Below are 18,956 nucleotides of genomic sequence, written 5' to 3'. Positions count from 1 at the left end.
ATTTTTTTTTTATATTGTTGTTCTTAGATTCATTAAAAATAGTAAATTATAATATTATTATAATTTAATATAATATAAATTCAAATTAAAATATAGGAAATTTAATATAAAATGAGTTATAATAATATTTAGTTTTGGGTAATTTACTTTCAATATTAATATGAATGAGGATTTAATATTAAGTATAAATATTTACTTAAATTGAATATAATTTAAATGATGTACTAATTGCCCTACAATTTCATTATAAATTGAATAAGTCGTAACATAGTAACAGTACTGGATCGTGTTCTTAGCTTTTAATATTTAAAATTGAATGATTATTAATTTTTTAACTTAAAATTAATTTTTATAAATTAAATTTTTATAAAATAAATATTTTATTTTTAAGGTTGTTAAATTCATTAATTACTTTTTAATTTATAAATAAATTTATAATAATTAAAATTATAATGAATATTTAATGTTTATGTATTTATTTATAATATTTAAATTAAATTATTTAAATATATAGTATGTAAAGAAATTGAAATTTAATTTATATAATAGAGAATTAAATTTATTTTGTATCTTTTGTATCAGGGTAAATTAATTTAATTCAATTATATTTAATTATGTCGAAAATAAGTGAGCTAAATATATATAATTTTTTTGGAGAATAAAAATTGAAAATTTATAATTAGTAATTAAATGTTGTTCGAATTTACTGATATCTAGCTTTTAATAAATTAAATTTGATTTAGATATAATTTCATTTTAATTATAAAATTAATATATAATTAAAATTTGTACATTAAAAATTTATGGAATAAACTATAAATTTATAAATCATAATTTAAATTTATTATTTTTTATGTTTATTAATTTCAAATAATTATTAATATAAAATATATAATAATTTGAAATTGAAATTATAAAAATTTAATAATTTAATATAATAATTCAAAAAAAAATTTAAATTAATGAAAATTTATTCTAATGATTGGATTAGTAATTATTTACTAATATAAATTTAATTAATTAATAATATTTATAATTTAGGTATTAGCAAATTTACATTACTAATATATAAATATATATTCACCTCTTTATCAAAAACTTGTCTTTTAGAATTTAATTTAAATTCAAATCAGCTCAATAAATTTTTAAGTAGCTGCAGTATATTGACTGTATTAAGGTAGCATAATCAATTGTCTTTTAATTATGGAATGGAATGAAAGAATTAATGAAATAAATACTGTCTCAATTATAATTAATTAACTTAAATTTTTAGTTAAAATGCTGAAATTAAATTATGGGACGATAAGACGCTATAGAATATTATATTAATTTAATAACAGTTAGTAATATATTTTATTAATATTTTTAAATTAATATTTATTTGGGAGGATTTATAGATTTGTTAAACTTTATACTATAATATTAATTAAAAAATAAATTACCTTCGGGATAACAGCGTAATATCTTTTTAAAGAACAAACTATCAAAGATGATTGCGACCTCGGTTTGAATTAAGATAAATTTTAAATGCAGAATTTTAAAAATTAAGTCTGTTCGACTTTTAGAATCTTACATGACCTGAGTTCCGATCGTCGTAAGTCAGATCTGTTTCTATCTATAATAATTTGATTAATTAGTTGTACGATAGGACTTTCAATGAGAAATAATTTTACTGTGTATAATAAATATTTAAAAATTAAAATTAAAATAATTATTTTAACCAATTAAAACGTATTAAATTTAGAGTTTAAGAAAATTATATTACATTTATAATTAATAATAATTTTATTTTATAAAAATTATTATTTTTGAATATTACATTTTTTAGTTATAATGGTTTTTTTATTAATTAGGGTTGCATTTTTAACTTTATTTGAACCTAAATTATTATCATATATTCAATATCGATCAGGACCAAATAAGATTGGTCTTTTAGGTTTATTACAACCTTTTAGAGATGCTTTAATATTATTAACTAAAGAATGATTTATTTTTAATTATATTTTAATATTTATTTTTAGTCCAACAATTATATTTATTTTATCTTTTGTTTTATGATTAATTTTACTTGAATTAATTTAAATATATTTATTGAATCTAAATATTCAATAATTTTTGTTTTTTTGATTATAAGATTAATAATTTTTCCAGGTTTTTTAATTGGTTGATTTTCATATGATAATTATGCAATATTAGGTTCTATACCATCAATTGCTCAAATAATTTCATTTGAGATTAGAATATTTTTTATAACTATAATTTTTTTTATTTCAATAGAAAGATTTTCTTTAATGAATTTAAAATTAAATCAATTAAATATTATATTTTTTATTTTATTAAATCCTTTATGTTATATATTTTTTATTAGTTTATTAATTGATCTAAATCGATCAACTTTTGATTTAATTCAAGGGGAATCAGAATTAGTTTCAGGTTTTAATAATGAATATCATAGAAGAATGTTTACAATAATTTTTTTGTCGAAATATTTAAATATTATATTTATAAGATTATTATTGGTAATTCTATTTTTAATTATAATAATTGATTATTAATATTTTTTATCATTTATATATTAAATTTAATTTTATTGATTTGAATTCGAGCATTATTATTAGGTATTCGATTTGATCAGTTAATAAGTTTTTGATGAACTGATATATTAATTATTATTATAAATTATCTAATATTAATGTATTTAATAAAAAAAATTAAAATTTGTTTTTTAAGATAATAAAAAATTTAATCTTTATACCATATTTTCAAAGTATATGCTTATTCAAATTCATTAACTTTAAAAAATTAAATAATCTCAAAATCTATTTAATTTGAATCAAATAATATAAAATAAAAAATATGATAAAGTAAAAAAAATATTTAAATTAATATAAGGATATTCAATTATTTGTCCTCCTAGTCATGTTAATATTAAAGAATTACTAATAAAATATCAATAATAGAATAGTCTAATAGGATAATTTTTTAAGTTTTTAAAATAATAATTATTTATTAAAGGTAATGTAAATAAAATTATAATTGAAATAATTAATCTAATTACTCCTCCTAATTTATTAGGAATTGATCGCAAAGTTGAATAAGCAAATGAAAAATATCATTCTGGTTTAATATGAATTGGTGTAATTATTGAATTATCTATATTAAAATTATCAGGATCTCCAAATTAATAAGGATATTGAATGTTAATAAATATAAATAAAGATCGAATGATAATAAATCCCAATTAATATTTAATTACAAAGTAAGGATCAAAAGGAATTTTATAAATATTTCTATTTGTTCCTACAAGATTTGTTGATCCTGTAATATGTAAAGTAATTAAATGTAATATTACTATTATTGTAATAATTAATGGTAAAATAAAGTGTAATGAAAAGAATCGATTTAATATTGAATTAATAATTATGAATCCTCCTCAAATTCAATCCACTAATGATTGACCAATATAAGGAATTGCTGATACTAAATATCTAATTACTATAGCTCCTCAAAAAGATATTTGTCCCCATGGTAAAACATAACCTATAAATGCTGTTATTACTGATAATAAAAGAATTGTAATTCCAATATTTCAATCTATAATTAATTTAAATTAATAATAAAATAAATTTCGTTGAAAATGTAAATATATTACTATAACATAAAAAGATGCTCCATTTATATCAATTAATCGAATTAATCATCCAGAATTTACATCTATTATAATATGAAAAAATTTTTATAAATGCTTAATTAATTTTTGGACAATAATTTATTGATAAATTAAAACCTGAAATAATTTGAATTAATAAAAATAAAGATAGAACTGATCCAAAATTTCATACATAATTAATATTTATAGGCGTTGGTAAATAAATAAAACTAAAAATAAATTTTAATGTTTTAATACTTTTTAATTTTTTATATTTATTCATATTAATTTTGTTGTAAACATTTTTTTATAATAGATGTTATTTTAACTGAAAAATATAAAGTAATAAATAATATTATAATTATAAAAAATAATATATTAATATTTGATTAAATTTTTTTATTTCAATAACTATTAAAATATTATTATTTAAATTTAATTTAAATTATTAAATAAGTTATTTTTAGATAAATATTAATTAATATATGTATATATATATATATATATATATATAAATTATTATTCAATTAATAAATAATCACAGAATATTAATTTTATTAAATTTAAACTTTGGTAAATTTAATAAAGTAATAAAATATGAAAAAATATTTATAACACCAGAAATATAAATAAGTATAGATGTAATTAGTTTATACATAAGATATATTATAATGAAGACAATAATTTAAAAAAAATGTTTTTATTGAATAAATTAAAAAAAATAATAAATATTTCATAGGAGAATAAAAATTATTAATTTCTAACATTAAATTTATAAATAAAAATGATATAATTAATGGTGTCAAATTTATTATTATTATATTTATTATTATTATTATAAATTATATTTATATTGTATGTATTTTAATTTTAATACTTAATTTAATTTTCATAAAACAGTTTATTAAGAACTATAGTTTTGGATACTATAATAATTTTATTTAAAAACATTTTTGAATTTTATGAATATAAAATTATAATTTTGCCTTAAATAGTTAATTACTCACATTAATTTACATAATTAATGTTTTTATTAAATTAATAATATATTTGTTGAAATTATAATTAATATTTTATTATTTAAATTTATTATATTATTTTATTTTAATAATTATTTATTAATATTTTTAATTTTAATTAAATATATCTCATTTTCTATTTTAATATATTTAATATATGATAATAATAGATGGATGTATTTAATATATTTAATTTATTCAGTAGGAGAAGCAATTTTAGGATTATCTTTAATAGTAAGATTAAATTATATATATGGTTATCAAAAAATTAAATTAATTAGATTAATTAATTAAAGTTTTTAAATGAATGAATTATTAATTTCATTATTAATATTTTTTTTATCTAAAATTAAGTTAATTTTAGATTATAATTCATTATTTTTAGTACCATTTTTTATAAAAATCAAATTAAATTGATTAGATTTAAGATTTATTATTATATATTTAGGACTAAGATTTTATTCTTTTATTTATGAATTTCATCTTTATGAATTTTTTCATTAATTTTTTAAAATTTAAATATATAATTTAAATATAATTTTTTCATTTCCTTTATTATTTATTATTTTATATTTATATATAAAAAATAATAGTTTAAATTTTGAATTAATAGAATTAACTAATGATTATATTTCAATATTTATTTTTATTTATATATTACTATCGTTTGTAGTTAAAATTCCTATATATGTAATACATTCTTTATTATTAAATGCTCATGTTGAAGTACCTGTTTATGGATCAATAATTTTAGCATGAATTATATTAAAATTAGGTAGTTATGGATTATTACGATTATTATTTGTTTTTAAATATTATTTTTTAAAAATAAATAATTATATTCTAACAGTTAGAATTTCAGGTATATTAATTTTAAGAATTATATGTTTACGTCAATTAGATATAAGTTTCATTATTTACATTATTTTTATATTGTTTATTAAGATTTATTAATACGATTTATTTTTCTCATTTATTAGTAATGGTAATTGTTATTTTAAATTTAATTTATTAAACGGTAAATTAATTAATAATTTTACCTTAGTAATACATTGAATTCCTTAAACTTTTTTTGTATTTAATTTAATTTTAATTTAAATTTAAATTATGACAAAATATTAATTTTAAAAATTAATTTTATTAATGAAATATTAATATTAAATAGTAATTAATTTATTTATTTATAGAATTTATTTATTTTTTTAAGGTTTACTTTTTTTTATTTTTAATTTTTATTATTTATTAATTAATAATATTATTATTATATGATGAGATATTTTTCGATTAAATTCTATATAATTTAATTTTATAATTTATTTAGATTCAATAGGAATAATACTTTTATTTTTAGTATCATTAATTAGATTAATAATTTTATTATATAGAATTGGTTATATAAATTTAGAAAATTTTTTAATTAAACGATTTTTTTATTTAATAATATTATTTTTAATTTCTGTATATTTTTTAATTATTAGTTTTAATATATTAACTATTATAATTGGTTAGGTGGATTAGGATTAATTTCTTATTGTTTAATTAATTATTATCAAAAAAATAAGCCTTTGAATTCAGGAATATTAACAACTCTTTTAAATCGTTTAGGTGATTGTCCTTTATTAATATTAGTTTCTATAATAATAATATTTGGTAGATGAAACTTATTACTATATAAATTTAATGATTTAATAATAATTTTATTTATTATAATAATTTATACTAAAAGAGCACAAATTCCATTTTGAACATAATTACCAATTGCTATAACAGCTCCATCAACAGTTTCATCTTTAGTTCATTCTTCAACATTAGTAACAGCAGGTGTATATTTATTATTTCGATATTTAGAATTATTTGAAATGAATTATAAAAATTTTATTTTATTAATTTCTAGATCAACAATATTATATTCAGGTATGTCTGCAAATTTTCAATTAGATATGAAAAAAATTGTTGCATATTCTACTTTATGTCAATTAAGATTCACAATAAGAACTTTATTTTAAAAATTAAAGGATTTAGCTTTTTCACATTTATTTATTCATGCAATATTTAAATCTCTAATATTTATATGTGTAGGAAGTTATATCCATTATTTAAATAATAATCAAACATATAAATTTGATAATGGAATATTTTATATTTATCCAATAAGAAGATTAATTTTTATATTTTCTTTAATTAGTTTAATAGGTTTTCCTTTTCTGGCTGGACTTTATTCTAAAGATTTAATAATTGAATGCTATTATATTTCAAAAATAAATTTATTTTGTAATTTAAATTTAATTATTAGAACATTACCAAATATTCTATATTCTTTTCGAATTATAATAACTTTATTAAATAAAAATTTGAATTTAAATTTAATTTATATTTACGAAGATAATTTAATAATTTTTTGTATATAAATAATAATAATTTTTTGAATTTTTTTGAGTAAAATTATATTTAATTTAATGTTTATGTTAGAAAATACAATTTAAATTTTTTTTATAAAAATATTAACTTTTAAAATATTTATATTTAGATTGTTTAAAAATATAATTTTAAATAAATTGATATGTAAAAAAATATGATAATATTTTATTATAATTTTATACATTTAAATTTAATTTATAAAAAGTCTTATTTAATATCACTACAATATATTTATTTATATGAAATCATACCTGAAAAAATTACTATAGAATTAATTACATGTAAATTTAGATTATTATTAAATAAAATCAATATCTTCCTTAATTTCAAAATTTATTATATTATTAATTTTTTTTTTTTTGTTATTAATATTTTTAATTAAATTATTTATTTATTAGTGTATTATATATAAGATTTTTATAAATCAAATTTTTAAGTCGAAATGAAATGTAAAATTTTTACTTTTATATATTTATATATGTTGTTATATTATATATATATATATATATATATATATATATATATATATATATATACATATAATCCAATAAATTACCACTAATTTGGTTTCAATTAAATGCATTATATGTATTCTATATAATATAAAGTATTATATAGAATTATTAATTTAAAAAAAATTTTTTTTACTTATTATTTTATTAATTGAATGAATATATGAATATTTTAATTGATTATATAAATAAAATTGGAGTAGTTTGTAGAAAATATTGATTTGAGAAATAAAAGATATATAATCTAATAATAATATATATATATATATATATATATATATATATATATATATATATATATATATTGTATTTAATTGAAACCAAATTAGAGGTAATTTATTCTTAATAAATTTAGTGAATATGAATTTCAATTTTTTATGTAGTTTATATAAAATTTTAATACCTAAGGATGGTAAAGTTCAGGAATGAATCACATCAGCTGATGTAACTAATAAACGAAAAGGTAATTTTGTAGGAATAACTACTGGATTATCAGTATCTAGTTATCGAAATTGATTTACTGATTCATCCATTAATATTGATTTGAAATATTGATTTAATATGTCATCATTAAAATATAAAATCTTTAAAGATGGAGAACAAACAAATAACAAAATCGCTATTGGAGTAATTGTTCAAATTACTTCAATTAAATGATTTTTTAATAAACATAAATTAATAAATTTGTTATTTAAAATATCAACAATTAAATATGAAGTAAAATCAATAATTATTAATATAAATATTATAATAAAATTTTGTAAATAACTGAAATCATCAGAATAAAACGAATTTGAATGTTGAAAAAAAAATATATTTCATATTGCTATTTTCAATAATAAAATTAAATCTTATATAATTGAATTTTAAATTCATTGCACTTTTTTGCCATATTATAATTTTTTAATTATTAAACTTCTGCACTCATTAAATGAATGATCCAAGGAGGATAATTTATTAATCATTGTAAAGGAGATTGGACGATTTAAATAATAATAAACGTTTACAAATTAAATTCCGTTCCGTTTTAAATTAAAATCCAATTCCGTTTTATAGAACGGAGCGGCGCTACTGAATGGTTTTCGATAACTTCATCTCACCTTGATATTCTAACGCATGCAATCTTCCCAGTTTTCCATTTATTTATACATACTGTAATTTACGGTTATGATATTTTCGATTTTTTCCAAAATTTCTAATTTTTACATTTAAAAATTGTATTATTTAGTAATAGTCCCTTCGAGTTAGTTGAGTGTACGTTTATGACAATATTTTGTTATACTTACTACTATGATATATGTTCTGTATTAAATGTAACATTTAAAAATAACTTTCTAAAGTTAAAAATAATAAAAGAATTATTCAATTTAATGAAATAATAGAACCAATTGAAGATAATAAGTTTCAACAATAATAAGAATCAGGATAATCAGAATAACGTCGAGGTATTCCTATTAAAACTAATAAAATGTTGAGGCAAAAATGTTATATTTACTCCAACAAATGTTATTAAAAATTGATTAACTAATCATTTTTTATTTAATATAAAACCAGTAATTAAAGGATATCAGTGATTAAATCATGAAATAATAGAAAAAAGATCTCTTCATGATAAAACATAATGAAAATGAGCAACAACATAATATGTATCATGTAAAATAATATCACTAGATTAATTAGATAATATAGTTCCTGTTAATCCTCCAATTTTATATCATAAAATAAAACCTAAAGATCATACAATAGAATTATTTATTTTAAATTTTGGACCATTATTGGTTGCTAATCATCTGAAAACATTAATACCAGTAGGAACACCAATAATCATATATGCCGAAGTAAAATAAGCACGAGTATCTACATCTAATCCAATAGTAAATATATGATGAGTTCAAACAATAAAACCTAAAAATCCAATTCCTAGTATTGCATAAATTTTTCCTATATTACCAAATACCACTTTTTTACCACTTTCATTTATAATAATTTGAGAAATTAATCCAAAGCCAGGTAAAATTAAAATATAAACTTCTGGATGACCAAAGAATCAAAATAAATGTTGATATAATACTGGATCCCCTCCTCCTATAGGATCAAAAAAAGATGTATTAAAATTACGTTCAAATATTTATATTGTAATAGCTCCTGCTAACACAGGTAAAGATAATAATAATAAAATTATTGTAAAAAAAACAGATCATGGAAATAAAGGTATTTTATTTTAATCTAATCTAAAGTTTTTTAATCATACAATTGTCGTTATTGAATTTATAGCTCCTATAAGTGATGAAATACCAGACATACGGAGAGAAAAAATTTTAAATCTACAGACGGAGATGAATGAAAAACATAATTAGATAAAGGTGGATATACAGCTCAACCAGTTCCAGGTATAAAATTAAAATTCTTCTAGTTAATAATTATAATAATGACGGAGGTATTAATCAAAATCGAATATTATTTATTCGAGGAAATGGTATATCAGGTGATCTTAATATTATAGGAATTAATCAATTACCAAATCCTCCAATTAAGAAACGTATAACTATGAACAAAGTTATTAAAAATGCATGACTTGTAGCTAAAGAATTATATAATATGTCATTATTTAAAAACATTCCAAGAATACATAATTCTACGCAAATTAAAAATCATAAAGAAGAACCAATTATTCCTGATCATATAGCTAATGTAAAGAAAAGAATGCCAATATCCTTATGATTTATTGATATTAACCATTTAATTAAAATTTAAATTAAAATTTATTTTTAATTTTGAAAATTAATATTAGTTAATTTAACTTAAAATTTTTATAGTATTAAAAAATGTAAAATTTTTATTAATAAATTTACAATTCATTTCATTTATCAGACATAATACTTTTTATATCTACTAATTTTTAATTATAGTTTAAAAAAACATTTAATTGCAAATTTAAAATTATGTAAATAAAATATATTAATTATTTAATATTTATAATATATTAAACATAAATACTATCAAAATATTAAATATCAAAAAAATAATATCAGAAAATTAAACTAAATATTACATCTAATAACAAATTCTTTATAGTAAAAATTTATATTTCTATTTATAAATATTATTATATAAATATTATATTATTTTATATAACAATATAAATAAACATTTCTAATTAATAAAATTATAAATCTAATAAATATATTATATTCAGTAATAAATATAAAATTTTTAATCAATAATCATTAAATAATGAAGAAAAAACATTGGTAAAATTGAATAAATTAATAAAATTAATATAAATAAAATAATTAAATTATTTTTATAATTTAGTATAAAAATATTTAAATTATTATCTATAAATTTATATTTATATAATATAAATAATAACATATAAATAATTAATATATAAAATAATATTAATAAAAAAATATAATTTTCATTGATATAATAAGCAATTTATTAATATATAATTTAACATTAAAGTTGAACATCTATTAATTTTTTTTATATTAATTAATTTCAATATATAAATAGATAAATATAAAACTCGAAGAATTCCAAAGAATATTATTTTATAATCTAATTTTAAAATTAAACAATAAAAATTTAAAGTAATAAATTTTATTAAAGTTGAAGACAAATAAATACAATTCCAATTTATTAATTCATAAGATTTAATTATTAAAAAATGAAAAGGAAATAATCCTAATTTTATTATCAATGAAATAAATTAAAAAGTAATTTAATAAATTTCTTAAATAAATTATTTCAACCAAATTTATAAAATTTATTATAAGAATTACCAATAAAATTCCAGAAGTAATTGATATACAAAAAATCATTAAACTTGATAAGTTATTATTAGAATTTAATTTAATTGCTCTAATTATAATAAATATTACCATCTCAAAAATAAATCACATTAAAATAACATTTGATAATAATATAAAAATAAATATACAACAAAAATTTAATATATAAAACTTATAGATTTATTTTTTAAAGTTAATTTATATAATTTATTTAAAATTAAATTATCGTATAATTTTTAATATTATTTCAATATTTTTATAACTAATAGTAGTAAATAAATTTACATAATTATTTTATCAAAATATTCCTTTCATCAGACATATTATTACATATATAATAAATTATTATGAATATGTTGGAAATAATCGCGGTCGATAGAAACCGGCCTTAGGGCAGCGACGCCGGCGCGACCTACCGGGGGCCTTTTGTTGGATGCTCGCCCCCTTTCCTTTGTGTCTTCTTGCGACTTCGGCTATCACAGCATGAACACGTGCGTAGGCGATAGGTATTATAAAGCGATAATAAAGTTAACAGAATAAATTAAATAAAAAAATATATAAAATAATAAAATAAATAATTTTTTATATTTATAATTTTATATTCATATATAAATTGAATTTAAAACTTAAACCCTATAAAATATCAAAATTTACATTTAATATTTATAAATTTTATATTCTAAAATAAATTAAATTTAAAACCAATAAAATATTGAAATATATTTTTATTATTTATATGTTTCGTATCCTTAAATAAATTATACTCAAAACCTACAAAATATTAAAATTAATTAATAATTATAGGTTTTGTGACTATAAATAAATTAATAAACCTATAAATATTAAAAATAAATTGAATTTAAAACCTATAAAATATTAAAAATAATTTTTAATATTTATAAATTTTATACCAGAATTAATTATTTATTACAATAGTATGAAATTAAATCTATACTACTCGACTAAGGTAGTATAAAATTAATAATAATAATGTAAAATTAGATACATACTGTTAAAATAGTATAAAATTAATTATAATAATATAAAATTAAATCTATACTATTAAAATAGTATAAAATTAATTACTTATAATAATAATGTAAAATTAAATCTATGCTACTGAACTAAAATAGTATAAAATGAGTTATTTACAATAATATAAAGCAAAATCTATACTACTCGAACAGAATGGTACAAAATTAATTAGTTATAATAATATGAAATTAAATCTATAATACTCGAGTAAAATAGTATAAAATTAATTAAAATAGTATAAAATTAAATCTATAGTATTAATATAGTATAAAATTATTTATAATAATGTAAAATTACATCTATACTACTAGACTAAAATAGTATAAAATTAATTATAATAGTATAAAATGAAATCTATACTACTCGACTAAAGTAATATAAAATTAATTACAATAGTATAAAATTAAATGTATACTATCAAAATTGTGTAAAATTAATTATAATAGTATAAAGTTAAAGCTATACTACTCGCCTAAAATAGTATAAAGTTAATTATTTATTATAGTAACATAAAATTAATTATTAAATATAAATTTTATATAAAATATTATCTTATAATATATCGATATATTGTGAATACATATGCTTAATAATTAGCCTATTTATATTTAAAATTATGATGAAATTTGTCAACAATAAAAAATTTCAATGGAACAAATTTACATATTATATATGCAATAAAATTAACTCACCACCATACTAGTCGAAAATATCAATAGAGCTAATTCTGTACGACAAAATCTAAAAAATTTCAATACAACAAATTTCCGTATAATATATGCAATCAAATTAGCTCACCACTACTAGTCGAAAATATCAATAGAACTAATTTTGTACGATAAAATCTAAAAATTTTCAATAGAACAAATTTTCATATTATATACGCAATAATACTATCTCACCACTATACTAGTCGAAAATATCAATAGAACTAATTTTACACAAGAAATTTTCAATTTTTATTTTAAAAAATTGTATTCCTTATTAAACGTGTAATCAGAATTAGTTGATTGTACGTTTCTAACATTATTTTGTTAATCTTAATGTTATTTTATGCCATAGTCAGTGTAGGTACCTACACTTCCGGAACGACACGGCTAGAGATATGTTGTAGTTGGGTTCACAAGATAGGTGCGACGCTGGTATATGATCTTTGTGAATTTCATTAACCTTGATATTGTACCGCATGCATTCCTTCACAGTTTTCATCTTATTTATACATACTGCGATTTACTGCTGTGATATTTTCAGTCTTTCATATAATTTCCAATTTTTATCTTGGAAAATTGTATGTTGTGGAAAAATGGCTTTGGAATTATTTTAGTATATATTTATGGCAATATTTTCTAGATCACATTGTTATTTCATATGACTTTCATATGAGCGTATACGAACCTACGCTTCCGGAAAGACACGTCTGGAGTGGTCATGTTGTTGCGTTCGGCAGATTGGAGCGATCGTACTGTATTGACGTCGTTAATTCCCTTACCCCTGATTACGTACCGTATGCATTTTCCCAGCCTTCTATTTATTTATGCATGCTGTAATTCACTATTATAATATATACTACTATTCCCAAACTTTCAAATTTTTTAAATTAAAAAAGTGTATATCTTAAGATATGTGCCCTTGCAATTAGTTCAGTGTATGTTTATGACAATATTTTGTTACATTCATTGATATTCTATATGAGAGTCTCTGTACGTGCCATGGATCGAAAGGACTGGAGTGGTCTTGTAATTGTGTTCGGGAGATCGGAGCGAAACCACTGTATGGATTTTATTAATTTCATTAACATCAATATTGTAACAAATGCCTTTTTCCCAGCTGTCCATTTATGTATTCGTACTGTAATATGCTCCTATGAAATTTCCGATTTTTTTCAGAATTTCCTCATTTAGGGATGAAAGATTGTATTTCTTTGTAAGAGTGTCTTTGTAATTGATTCAGTGTACGTTTATAACGATATTTTGTTTAACCTATTGTTATTTTATATGATTGTCTGTGCATGTCCCTTCGCTTCTGGAGCGACACGGCTGGAGTAGATTTTTAGTAGCGTACGGCAGATCGATGCGCCATACTGGATGGTCTTCGCTACTTTCTTCGACCATCATTTATGAACCATATACATTGCTTCCCGAATTGATCCATTTAATTACACATTCTGTAATATAATGATACGATATTTTCAATTCTTTTTCAAAATTTTCAATTTTTATTTTAAAATTATTTATTCCTCAGTAGATGTGCTTTGGGAACTTGCTGAGTGTACGTTTATGACATTATTTTGTTAAACTTATTTTTATTTCACGTTTCTGTATTTTGTATTATTGCCTGCAAGCGAACCTACGGTGTAGGACGGGCAATACTTGCGATGCCTTGGAGTTGCGTAGGACAGAACAGAGCGGCGCTACTGGGTTGCCATTGTTCATTTCTTTAACCACAATATTTTACCGTATGCTTTCTTTCGCGTTTTTCTAATTATTTCTACATGATGTAGTTTACTATTTTCATACATTCCATGCTTTCCAAGGCTTTCAATTTTAATTATAAAAAATTGAATTTCCTAGTAAAAGTTTCTTCTGAATTATGTCTGTTTAGGTTTATGACAATATCATATATTCATTGTTATTTTATGTGATTGTCTGTGTACGTTCTTCCGCTCCCGCATTTACACGACTGACGACGATTTGTTGTTGCCTACTGCAGTTCGGAGTTGCACTACTGGATGGTACTAGGTTAATTTCGATAACCATGATTCTTTATCGTATGCATTCATTGCTAGCCTCCCATTAATTTGTACTTACTGTATTGCACTGTTATGATATTCTCGATTTTCTTCGAGATTTTCAATCCTTAGTTTAAAACATTGTATTCTTCACGAGGAGTGACATTTTAATAAGTTGAGTGTACGTTTATGACAATATTTTGTTAAATTAATTGTTATTTGCATGATTGTCTGCATGCGCACGAATGTTGTCGCGGCGATTCGAACGCACTCCTCTCGTAGTTGCGTACGGCACTGTGGAGTGACACTACTGGACAGCCTTCGTTGATTTCATTAACCACAATACTATACCGTATGCAACCTATCGCAGTTTTATATTTATCTACACATGCTGTAATTAACTGTTATGGTATTTTGGACTTTTCTCGTAATTTTCAATTTTCACTTATTGTATTTGTCAGTAAAAGTGGCTTTGTAATAAGTTGAGTGTACGTCTTTGACATTATGTTGTTAATCTTATTGTTATGTTATACGATTGTCTGTATACCCACCTACGCTTCCGTAAAGACACGACTAGAGTTGTCTGGTAGATGCGTAAGGTATATCAGAGCGGCACTACTGGATGGTCCTTGTTAATTTCTATATCCTTGATTCAGTACCGTATGCATTTTTCCCATCCTTCCATTTATATATACATTTCGATTTATTTCTAAATTTTCTATTTTTAGCATAAAAAATTGTATTTCATAGTAAATGTCTCCTTGGAATTAGTGAACTGTATGATTATGACATAATTTTCTTAATATTACTGTTATTTAACACGATTGTCTGCGTACGTACCTACCGTTTCTGAGCGGGAGGGCTGAATTGGCCTTGTAGTTCCGTTCGGTAGATGTAGCCACAGTGTTCTATGGTCTTTGTTAGTATTTTTGACCATAATATTATAGCGTACTAATTCTTTCATAGAAATATTTTTCATTCCGTACACTGTAATTTACTGATACGGCATGTAGGATTGTCTTCCAAAGTTACTATTTTTAGTTGAAGAAATTGTATTTCGTACGTGTGGCGTTGGAAATATTTGTGTGAACGTTCATGTCAATATTATGTTAAATTCCCTGATAGTTTATATGTTTGTCAGTATACGTACCTACGCTGTCAGAGCGACAGGACTGGTGTGGCCTTGCAGGTGTGTATTGCAGATCGAAACTGGTAGTTCTTCTTTCATTTCATTAATCACAATATTGTACCGTATAAATTATTCCTCGGCTTTGTATTTATTTATAATTGCTGTAATTTAATGTATGATATTTTCGTATTTTAAAAATATTTGCAATTTTTAGTTTAAAAAACTGTTTCTCGTTGTAGAAGTGCCTTTGGAATCAGTCGAGTAGACGATTATTACAACATTTTGTTAAACTTATATTTATTTTATATGATTGTCTATATTCGTAACTACGCTTCCTGTGCGACACGATTTGAGTGGTCTCGTAGTTGCGTTCGATAGAACGGAGCGGCGCTACTGAATGGTTTTCGATAATTTCATCTCACCTTGATATTCTAACGCATGCATTCTTCCCAGTTTTCCATTTATTTATACATACTGTAATTTACGGTCATCATATTTTCGATTTATTTAAAAATTTCTAATTCTTACATTTAAAAATTGTATTATTTAGGAATAGTCCCTTCGAATTAGTTGAGTGTACGTTTATGACAATATTTTGTTATACTTACTGCTATGATGTATGTCCTGTATTCGTCCGTTCGCTGCCGGAACGACACGACTGGCGGTCTCTTTAACCATTCTGTTATACCGAATGCATTCTTTCGCGGTTTTCCATTTATTCATAAATATTGTAATTTCCTGTTATGATATTTTCAATTTTCCTCTACATTTTCAATCTGTGTTTTAAAAAATTGTATTTCCGTCGGTGAAAGTGTCTTTATAATTAGATGAGTGCACATTCATGAATATATTTTGTTGAACTTATAGTTACTTTATACGATTGTCTCTATACGTTCCTAAGCTGCCAGAGCTACACGTGTGGTGACGTCTGGCAGCCGCGTACTCCAGATGGGAGCGGCAGACTGTACGGGCTACGTTAATTAGTTTAACCACGATATCGTACCGTATGCATTCATTCGCAATTTTCTGTTTATTTACAAATACTTTAATTTGCTTTTATGATATCTTCGATTTCTTACGAAGTTTTCAATTCTCATGCTATAAAATTTTATTTCTTAATAAAAGTGTCAATGCAATTAGGTGAGTCTACGTTTGTGACATCACATCGATAAACTGATAGGTATTTTATATGATTATCTATATACATAACTACGCGTCATTAGCGACGCAAATGGAGTGGTCGAGTAGTTGCGTTCGGTAGACGGAAGCAGCACTACTGGAGGATCTTCGCTAATTCCTGATGCCTTGATTTTGCACAGTATGCATTATCCAATGTTTTCTCTTTATATGTGTGAACTATAATTTACTCTTATGATATTTTCGATTTCTTTCGAAATTTCCAATTTTTAAATGCAAATATTGCATTATTTCGGGAAAGCGTCATAAGAATTATTTGAGCGTATGTTTATGACGATATTAAGTTACACTTATTGTCATTTTACATGATTGTCTGTATGCGTACCTCCGCTGTCGGGGCGACACGACTGACGATGTCTTGTACCTGCGTGCGGCAGATGAGAGTGGCACTACTGGATGGCCTTCGCTATTTTGTTTAGAATTGATATTGTGCCGTATGCACTTTTCCCAGCCTTCTATTTATTTTCACATTCTGTAACTTACTCTACCCATATTTTCAATTTTTTTTCCATATTTTCTATTCCTAATTTAAAAAATTGTATTTCTCAGTAAAGGAGACATCGGAATTAGGTGAGTATGCGTTCAAGACATTATTTAGATAAGTTTATTGGTATTTCATATGATTGTCTCTATACGTACCTTCACTGCAGGAGCAATACGACTGACGACGTCCTGTAGTAGCGATCGGCCGAATGAAGCGGCACTACTGGATGGTCCACATTAATTTCTTTAACGATAATTTTATACCGCATGTATTCTTTCACAGTTTCCTATCTATTAATAAATTCTGAAATTTACTGTTATGATATTATCGATTTTCATCGATATTATCAATTTTCATTTTAAAAAATTGTATTTCTTAGTAAAAGTGTTCTTTCAATTAGTTAAGTGTTCGCATATGGCATTATTTTCTTAAACTAATTGATACTGTATATGATGGTCTGTATAGGTACCTACCCTGCTTGAGCAACATAACTGGCGAGGTCTTGCGTTTGCGTTCTGTGTATCGGAACGACCCTAATGGATGGCCATCGTTAATTTCTTGAACCTTGATCTTGTACAGTATGCATTATTTCCCAATCGTCGATATATTTATTCATACTCCAATTTACTATTGTGATATTTTCGTCTTCTTTTCAAAATTTTCATATTTTGTTTAGAAAGTTGTGTTTCCCAGTAAAAGTGTCTTTGAAATGATTTGAGAGTATGTCTGTGTCAATATTTTTTTGAATTTGTTGTTGCATTATATAATTGCCGGTACACGAACCTTCGCTTCCGGAGCGACACGGCCCGAGTTGGCTAGCAGTTGCGTTCGGTATATCGGAGCCGCATTACTGTGAGAGCTTTGTTAATTTGTAATACCTTGATTTTGTACAGTATGAATTTTTCCCCCGTTTGCTACCTATTTATACAAACTTTAGTTTCCTGTTATGATGCTCTTCATTTTTTTCATAATTTTAAATTTTTATTAT

The 18,956-nt window shown here is 21.3% G+C and overlaps 2 pseudogenes; one reads left to right on the top strand and one right to left on the bottom strand.

Moving 5' to 3' along the window:
• Window positions 1-1,818: 1,818 nt before the first annotated feature.
• Window positions 1,819-2,555, top strand: LOC143220149 (NADH-ubiquinone oxidoreductase chain 1 pseudogene; annotated as a pseudogene).
• A 6,472-nt stretch (window positions 2,556-9,027) lies between these two features.
• Window positions 9,028-10,179, bottom strand: LOC143220150 (cytochrome c oxidase subunit 1 pseudogene; annotated as a pseudogene).
• Between the last annotated feature and the right edge of the window lie 8,777 nt (window positions 10,180-18,956).

Source organism: Lasioglossum baleicum, unplaced genomic scaffold, assembly GCF_051020765.1.
Source record: "Lasioglossum baleicum unplaced genomic scaffold, iyLasBale1 scaffold0252, whole genome shotgun sequence".
In the NCBI taxonomy this organism is placed as follows: domain Eukaryota; kingdom Metazoa; phylum Arthropoda; class Insecta; order Hymenoptera; family Halictidae; genus Lasioglossum; species Lasioglossum baleicum.
Note: the sequence above shows the minus strand (reverse complement) of the source record. Positions and strands in the feature narration are given on the sequence as shown.